At 38.5% G+C, this 7,166-nt stretch overlaps 1 pseudogene; it reads right to left on the bottom strand.

The window, feature by feature from the left end:
• Positions 1 to 5,086: 5,086 nt before the first annotated feature.
• On the bottom strand, positions 5,087 to 6,847 carry LOC132481805 (tigger transposable element-derived protein 1-like; annotated as a pseudogene).
• Positions 6,848 to 7,166: the final 319 nt, after the last annotated feature.

The following is a 7,166-nucleotide window of genomic DNA, read 5'->3' on the forward strand; positions in this document are numbered from 1 at the left end:
GTTAAGAACGGCAGAAGCGTAGAAAGATAGAATGAATGCATGTCTATTACCTGGGAAATAACCTGCAAAATGACAAAGCTGACACACTCATCGACATGGTAAATTATAAGTGGCTTAAAGGAATTGCTAACCATTTTTCTGACCAAATGGCACAAAATGAAGAAAGATAATAAATAATCCTGAAATGACTGATGTGGTGATGATCTCCTGAAGAAGACAAAAGGCTGGCTAGCTAGTTCCATGCTTCACACTTAATCACACTTAATCATGGATTATTTCCTAAACTTCTGGCATGATTTCAGGATACATTGAAAAAGGAAGTATTTTAAATAAGAAAGTATGCCATTCTTATGGTTTTCAGCATAGGTCTGTTTCAATCCATTTCTTTTTGTACATCATCCCTCCCAAGCATCAGTAGAAAAGTAATTTTGTCTTTACTATCTGGTTGATAATTATTTTCCTTTTTAATGGTAGCCTAAGTTCTACATGTATACTGTACTCTACAATCTTGCTATTACAGTATTGACTGAAGAGTAGCTTTTGGTATAAAAAGGACTAGGATTGAACCTTATTTTAATTCTTTTTGGTTAATTGAGGTACAATTACATACTTTAAGAGAAAATCTGGTACCAACAAAGTCTCCCTCTCGGTGCTTTGTGACCACCTAGAGGGATGGGATAGGGAGGGTGGGAGGGAGGGAGATGTAAGAGGGAAGAGATATGGGGATATATGTATATGTATAACTGATTCACTTTGTTATAAAGCAGAAACTAACACACCATTGTAAAGCAATTATACTCTAATAAAGATGTTAAAAAAAAAGAAAGACAGAGTCTCCCTCTGAGGTGAGTTTGCTCATCACAGAACCCTCTGGAGCTGGACTGGACCTGGAGAGCATCCAGTGCAGCATTTCTGAGTGTCAAAGTGTGTTCCTTGGAATGTTACCTCTGGAATGTGACCAGTGAAAGAGGTTCCTTGATCAATTGAGTTTTGGAAACACACAGCCCAGTCTGTTTCCTTCTTAGAGGTTCTCACTATGTGAGAACACATTAAGTTTCTGGGAAGCAGTGCAGCAAAGAAACCTGCTTAACTCTAGCCAGTGTTACAGTCTTTTGTGCATAACATCTGCTAACATCTCAGCAAACAAGATTCTTGAGGGATACGCTTGGAAAAAACCAGTTTAGGCAATATTTTATTTACTGATTAGAAAACTGAGGATCTGCAAGGGAAAGTGACTTACTCAGGGTTGCTAGCTCCATAGTAGGAGAGCTGGAGCAGTACATCAATCAATCTTTTGTTCCTAAGTACAATATACTGTGGCACCTTTCAGTGGAGGGTATGATGCTGGGTAAGGACAGGACAAAGAGCTACTGTATCCCTTTTGTTTCCCTTTTTATATACCATAGGCTTCTTTCTCATGGTGTCTTTCTCTAAACAGTTACAATGACATCCATCAATAATGTCATTTGGTCCTTTAACTTTTCTCATCAATGTTATAGGCAATAAACTCTGATCTATACCTTTTGAGTATGTGATTTCTCTAGTTCTTCACATGACTAATCTTTATCTTCAGGTCTCAGCCTAAATGTTACCTCTTTAGTGAGGCCTCCGCAACCACTCAATCTAAGTTGCCCTTTCCCCTCCCACAATCATTATTCTCTATTGCAGCACTGTCTTTCCTTTATGGAACTGCACAGTCTTAGGTATGTCAGCTGTTTTGCTCTCCACGTGCCCTCGGCACAGTGCCTGTCCCATAGTAGAGAGTCGATAAATATTTATTGAATGAATGAATGAATAAAACAAGGAACTAAAACTGTCTCTGTTAATAGTTTCCACCATATGATCAAAATGCCTCTCTTCACCTTCCTTGATGCCCTGGGTTCTTTAGAACATTTTTTTCATTGGAGGATCTGCTGGGTTATTTGTGGGCTTCCTAACCCATCAATGTGACACGATTTCCCTGCGCATTCTACCCATGGACCCATACCTCTTCAAGTCAAATAGCACCATTTATCTCCTTCACTCCAGTAAAGATGTGATTCAATATTCCCTAAAGAGAGCATTTGATGATTTCTAGAAGTTTAGTGGGGGAGACTTAGTAGAAACATTTGCCAGGAAGGTAACAGACAAATGTCAGGTCTTTAGCACAGAAATGATATACTTTGATTGATGTGATAGATTAGATTCCTGTTCAAAAATATCTACTTCCTTCTCCCAAATCCATGGGATGAGTACACCTTCCCACCCATTGACTTTGAACTCAATCATGTGACTTGCTTTGGTCAGTGGGATGTTAGCAGACATGATGTAAACAGAGACATGAAATATACATGTGTCTCTTGTGCCTCTGCCATCACATAAGAAGAGCTGTACCTGCAGCCTGGGTCCCAGAATAAATAGTCAGAAGTGGACCTGAACCTGTCCTTTTTAAGCAGCCAAGCCCAGCTGAACCTGCAGCTTGACACAGAACTGCTCATCTGAACTCAGTCTAGATCAGCCAACCACTGTCAATCTACAGACTCATGAATGAGAAGAAATGGTTGTTCTTTAAAGCCGTTGAGTTTGTGGTGATTTTTGTTTAATTTTTTTTTCTTTTACTAGCAATATGTGACTGACGATTGACTTCTGGTCAATCTGTTAATTTTATCAAGGCATTTTAGGTATCTTTAAGTAATTTCATTATGGTCTCTAAGATAATGCTTACTAATGCCTTTCCAGTCTAGGGAGAGATCCACTTTTGAAAGTTGTGATAAGTTACCTGGAAGCTTATTAATTTAGTTACTGCCTAAGATTGAGAGGTGTGATGGAGCTAAATTGATAGGACAAGAAATAAGGAGAAGGTTGAATGAGGACAGGAGCAAGAAAGAGGAAGAAACTGGCAAACTGGCAGCCGGTTGTTGCGGGGAGAAACGCCTATTGAGGATTTTTTTTTTCATTTTACTAATAGTATTTATTCATTTTAACTGAATTTTTATTAAGATCATTGTAAACTCAAATGTCACAAGAAATAATACAGAGTGATCTGATGTACTCTTTATGCAGTTTCTTCCTATCATAGATAATATCTTATAAAACTATAGTACAGTACCACAACCAGAATACTGATATTGGTACAATTCAGCCATCTTATTCAGATTTCTCCAGTGTTACTTATACTCCTGTGTGTGTGTGTGTGTGTGTCTGTGTGTGTTCAGTTCTATGCAATTTTATCACATGTGTAGGTTTGTGTGTCTACCACCACATCCAGATGCAAAACATTTCCATCACTACAAGGATTCTTCGTGTTGCCTTTTACAACCATAGCAACTCCTTCCTGTCCACCCTTCCTAACCCCTGGCAACCACTAATCTGTTCTCCATTTCTAAAATTTTGTCCTTTTAAAAACATTACATACAAGGAATTGAAGATTTTGATGAGTTGTTCTCTCTTTGATGTAAACCTCCTTCTCACCACAAAATCTCCAGTAAAACCTACACCATCCACTGCTACTTTATAGAGGCTTTTTCTTTTGATGTGGTGTAGTTCTGACTCCTGCTTTGGGGTTGACATGGGGAGTACCAGAGGCTAACCAAAGGCTTGGGTTTTAACACCTACGTTCGAACTGCTGAAATGTTGAAGCACTGGAATAGATCTATAAAAGGCAGGAAGGAGGACCACTCACGGGGAGAAAGTGGTTCTTCTAAAGCATAGTAACAACTTTGTAAGCTCTAGGTGCTCCCAGGTATTCCTTTTTAAATTCACTGCCTGCTCTCCCCAACTTGCTTTTTTCCGTTCTTTTACTCTCTCCTTTCTCTTTTCTGCCCAGATCTGTTAGTATTCGAGAGATACCATGAACGTTCCTCCTGCTGTTTCCTAAATCTTAACTACTGGTCTGTGTTGGTACCTGAAATTCTAAATTAGGGGTTCATTCATCTGGATTCAGGTATCATTTGTTTTTAAATGCAAAGGATGGGTATACAGTGCATAATCAATAAACATTTGCTGAATGGATAAACATTTTAGTAGGACTTCGCTTATAAGAGAAGTGCATTGGAATGGGCATTTTGATGGGGGGTAGGATACAATGTAATTCTTTTATCTTGTTTTATTTATTTTTAGATTATGAAATATTTCAAACAGAAAAGTATAAAGATCAATATACTGAACACCCATGACTCTAACCCAAAGTTAATAAATGCTAATGTCTTGCCTCTTTGTAAGAAATAAAGTGTTCTGGATGGAGTTGTTGTCCCCTTTGTACTCCAGCCTCCCTGATTACATTGCTCTCCCCTCTCTCCTCAGAGGTACCCTGTAGCCTGTAGTTTGTGTCTATGCTTCCCATGCATGTTAGTATATTGTGTGTGTGTGTGTGTGTGTGTTCACAGATAGTATACGGTATTATTGTTTTCTGAACTTTGTATAAATGACTTCTGGTACACATGTCATTCTGCACATTTCATTTTTCATTTAACATTATGATTATATTTATCTACTTCGAAACATGCATGTCTAGATTAGTCATACCTTGTATTACACGGTATGACTATAACACAATTGATTCATTTCTCTTGTGATGAATACCTAGATTGTTTCCTAATACACTGCTGTGTCAGACACCTCGAACATGTTCTTTCTTCATGTGTGCAAGAGTTTTTCTAAGATAAATGACTAGAAGTGGAACTACTGGGCATTGGGGAATGTGCATATTCAGACTGACTAGATATTGCCAAATTACTCTCCTATGTGATATCCCAAAATACAGGCAAACCTTGTAGATGATGCAATTCGGTTCCAGACCACCTGGAGCCACATGAATTTTTCGGTTTCCCAGTGCATATAAAAGTTATTTGTGCACTATACTGTAGTCTATTAAGTATGCAATAGCATTGTCTAAAGAAATGATAATGGCCTATATGGGAAAAGAATCTAAAAAAGAGTGGATACATGTATATGTATAACAGATTCACTTTGCTGTACACCTAAAACTAGTACAACATTGTAAATCCACTATTCCCCAATATAAATTTTTTAAAAAGAAATGTACAAACCTTAACTTAAAAATACTTTTAAAATTAATTATTGCTAAAAAGTGCTAACCATCATCTGAGCCTTCAGTGAGTCGTAATCTTTTGGCTGGTGGAGGGTCTTGTCTTGATGTTGATGCTGCTGACTGCTCAGGGTAGTACTGCTGAAGTTTCAGGGAGATGTGGCAATTTCTCAAAATAAGACAGCAATGAAGTTTGCCGTGTCAATTGACTCATCCTTTCCCAAATTTCTCTGTAACATGAATACTGTTTGATAGCATTTTACCCACAGTAGAATTCTTTCAGAATTGGAGTCAATCTTTTCAAAATCTGCCCCTGATTTATCAACTAAGTTTATGTAATATTCTAAATTCTTTGTTGTCATTTCAACACCCTTCACCTTATCTTCACCAAGAGTAGATTCCATCTCAGAAAAATACTTGTGTTGCTCATCTGTAAGAAGCCATTCCTCTTCCACTAAGGTTTCATCATGAGATTTCAGCAATTCAGTCACATCTTCAGGCTCCACTTCTAATTCTAGTTCTCTTGCTATTTCTACCACACCTGCAGTGACTTCCTCCACTGAAGTCTTGAGTCCCACAAAGTCATCCATGAGGGTTGGAATCAACTTCTTCCAAGCTCCTGTGAACGTTGATATTTTGACCTCCTCCCATGAATCACAAATGTTCTTAATGGCATCTAGAATGGTGAAACCTTTCCAGAAGGTTTTCAGTTTAATTTGCTCAGATCCATCAGAGGAATCACTATCTAGGGCAGCTATAGCCTTATGAAATGTATTTCTTAAGTAATTAGACTTGAAAGTCAAAATTACTCCTTGATCCATGGGCTGCAGAATGATGTTGTGTTAGCAGGCATGAAAAAAGAAACCCATGAATCTCATTGTCTATCTCTATCAGAGCTCTTGGGTGACCAGGTGTATTGTCAATGAGCAGTAATATTTTGAAAGGAATTTTTTTCTGAGGAGTAGGTCTCAACAGTGGGCTTAAAACATTCAGTAAACCATGTTGTAAATAGATGTGCTGTCATCCAGGCTTTGTTTTTCCAAATATAGAACACAGGCAGAATAGATGTAGCATAATTCTGAAGGGCCCTAGGATTTTCAGAATGGTAAATGAGCATTGGCTTCAACTTCAAGTTACCAGCTGCATTAGCCCCTAACAAGAGAGTTGGCCTGTCCTTTGAAGCTCTGAAGCCAGGCATCGACATCTTCTCTCCAGCTATGAAAGTCCTAGATGGCATCTTCTTGGAATATAAGGCAATTTCGTGTATGTTGAAAATCTGTTGTTTAGTGTAGCCATCTTCATGGATTATCTTAGCTAGAGCTCCTGGATAACTTGCTGCAGCTTCTGTATCAGCACTTGCTGCTTAACCTTGCACTTTTATGTGATGGAGATGGCTTCTTTCCTTAAACCTCATAAGCCAACCTCTGCTAGCTTTAAACTTTTCTTCTGCAGCTTCCTCACCTCTCTCAGCCTTCACAGAACTGAAGAGAGTTAAGGCCTTGCTTTGGATTAGGCTTTGGCTCAGGGAATGTTGTGGCTGGTTTGATCTTCTATCCAGACCATCAAAACTTTCTCCATATCAGCAATAAGGCTGTTTCGCTTCCTTATCATTTTTGTGTTCCCTGAAATAGCACTCTTATTTTCCTTCAAGAACTTCTCCTTTGCACTCATACCTTGGCTAACTGTTTGGCTCAAGAGACCTAGCTTTTGACCTATCTCAGCTTTCAACATGCCTTCCTCACTAAGCTTAAGCATTTCTAGTTTTTGATTTAAAGTGAGAAACGTGTGAGTCTTCCTTTCACTTGAACACTTAGAGGCCATTGTAGGTTATTAATCGGCCTAGTTTCAATATTGTTGTGTCTCAGGGAATAGGGAGGCCCGAGGAGATGATTGAGATGAGGGAATGGCTGGTTGCTGGAGCAGTCAGAACACACACAACATTTATCAATTACATTTGCCATCTTATATGGATGTGGTTCATGGAGCCCCAAAACAATTACAATAGTAACATCGAAGATCACTGGTCACAGATCACCATAACAAATATAATAATAATGAAAACGTTTGAAATAATGTGAGAATTGTCAAAAGGTGACACAGTGACACAAAGTGAGCAAGTGCTATTGGAAAAATGGTGCTG

Source organism: Mesoplodon densirostris, chromosome X (genome assembly GCF_025265405.1).
Source record: "Mesoplodon densirostris isolate mMesDen1 chromosome X, mMesDen1 primary haplotype, whole genome shotgun sequence".
Lineage (NCBI taxonomy): Eukaryota > Metazoa > Chordata > Mammalia > Artiodactyla > Ziphiidae > Mesoplodon > Mesoplodon densirostris.